General features: G+C 34.9%; 1 non-coding gene across 1 annotated transcript; it reads left to right on the top strand.

The window, feature by feature from the left end:
• The first annotated feature begins 1,041 nt into the window (after nt 1-1,041).
• On the top strand, nt 1,042-1,148 carry LOC113873917. The gene has a single exon (XR_003505983.1). It is a non-coding gene; the product is annotated as a small nucleolar RNA R71 (small nucleolar RNA).
• Nucleotides 1,149-2,190: the final 1,042 nt, after the last annotated feature.

Genomic DNA, 2,190 nt, shown 5'->3' with positions numbered 1-2,190 from the left:
TGACCATCTAGACTTGAGTTTTCCAGGGAACAACTTCAATCTAGAGTTGAATAGTAGAACTAGCTGCCCTGGTCTGAATTCTCTCTGCAGGATGAATCTGTCATGTATTCTTTTAGTCCTTTCTTTATACAGTTTTGCATTTTCATATGCAAATTGTCTGAATTCCTCTAGTTCATGTAGCTATAACACTCTCTTTTCTCCAGCCTTGGTTGAATCAAAATTCAGCCATTTAGTAGCCCAATATGCTCTATGTTTAATTTCCACAGGAAGATGACATGATTTCCCAAACACTAATTGATATGGTGACATACCAATTGGTGTTTTGAATGCAATTCTGTATGCCCATAATGTATCATCAAGCTTCCTTGACCAATCTTTTCTTGTGTTACTGACTACTTTCTCTAAGAACTTCTTGATTTCTCTGTTTGAAATTTCCACTTGTCCACTTGTTTGAGGATGATAAGGAGTTGCTACTCTATGTTTTACTCCATACTTATCCAGAATATTATCAAGGTATTTATTGCAGAAGTGTGATCCTCCATCACTAATCAGAATTCTTGGCACTCCAAATCTTGAAAAAATGTTTTTCTTTATGAAGGAAATCACCACTTTGGCTTCGTTTGTTCTGGTTGGTATAGCTTCCACCCATTTAGACACATAATCCACTGCCACAAGTATGTATTCATGAGAAAAAGAAGTTGGAAAGGGTCCCATAAAGTCTATTCCCCATACATCAAACAGTTCCACCTCCAAGATATTGTTCAAAGGCATCTCATGTCTTCTGGAAATGTTACCAACTCTTTGGCATTTATCACAGTTTTCTACATAAATTTTTGCATCTCTGAATAATGTAGGCCAGAAAAATCCAGCTTGTAATACTTTGGCAGCTGTTCTTGATCCACCATGATGGCCTCCATAATCTGAATTGTGGCAATGCCACAAGATATCAGCTTGTTCTTTCTGTGGAATACATCTTCTCAAAATGCCATCTACTCCAATTTTGAATAGATAAGGATCTTCCCAAATATAGAACTTGCTGGAATACAATGATGTGGACATCTTCTCAGCAACTCTTTATATCTTTTCCATGCTTCATAAAGTGATTCTCCTTCCTGCTACACAAAAGATGTTATTTCTCCTCTCAGCTTAGCAGCTTTTGAGGGAGGAAAATATTTTGTTAGAAATTTTTTCACAAGTTCAGTCCATGTGGTGATACTTCCTTGAGGCTGTGCTTGTAACCAACATTTGACTTTGTCTCTTAAAGAAAATGGAAATAGCCTCAGTCTTATAGCATCTTCACTTACTCCATTCATCTTTATAGTATCACACAACTGTAGAAAATTAGAAATATGCAGATTAGGATCATCATAAATTCTACCAGAAAATTGGTCCTGCTGCACTAGGTGAAGTAAGGCTGGTTTTATCTCAAAATGATATGCTTGAATGGTTGGTCTAACAATTGAAGAATTATAGCCTTGCATATCTGGAATTGCATAATCTCCTAGTGTTCTCATTCTATGTTGTTCTGCCATTTCAACTTTTGTAGTTGGTTGTCTAAAAGGTGAATGTTTCCTATTTGCAAAAGGAGTGACTTGAAATTCTAGAGAATGTATAACCTCTAGATCACTGTCACTTCCTAAAGATCTCTCTACTCTAGTCTCTTTTCTTAATCTCCTAAGAGTTCTATCAATGTCAGGATTAAAGACAAGAGTAGATTTATTTTTGTTTTTGCCACGCATATACAACTAAACACAGATATAGTATAATGAAAATAGAAAACTGCACATGTAATGTAATATTTGCAGAAAATTTAAAGAAACAAATGCTCAATCTAGTTATTTTCCTGATACTAATGATATTGAAACAAATTATTCCCCGGCAACGGCACCAAAAACTTGTTACTCTTACAACTGCTGTTGTACTGAAAGTAAACTGACTAGTAAGTGTACTAGTGTTGTTGTAGCAAGTTATAAAAAATCTTAGAATCAAATTGAGTTCTAAGTATCGTCCTTAGGGAATAAAGTTCTCAATTACCACTTCACAAGATCACAATTAGTTGAGCTTTACAAATTTCAGATGGATTTGGTATGAATGTATCAAAAACGAACTTAGAAAGTAAAACAGAACAGTTAGTACAAAAGTATATAGTAAACAGATGTAGAAAGAGTAGTTAGGAAATTGTTTCACCAA

The sequence above is a fragment of the Abrus precatorius genome, unplaced genomic scaffold (genome assembly GCF_003935025.1).
Source record: "Abrus precatorius isolate BTA unplaced genomic scaffold, Abrus_2018 Scaffold7, whole genome shotgun sequence".
NCBI classification, from domain to species: Eukaryota; Viridiplantae; Streptophyta; class Magnoliopsida; order Fabales; family Fabaceae; genus Abrus; species Abrus precatorius.
Note: the sequence above shows the minus strand (reverse complement) of the source record. Positions and strands in the feature narration are given on the sequence as shown.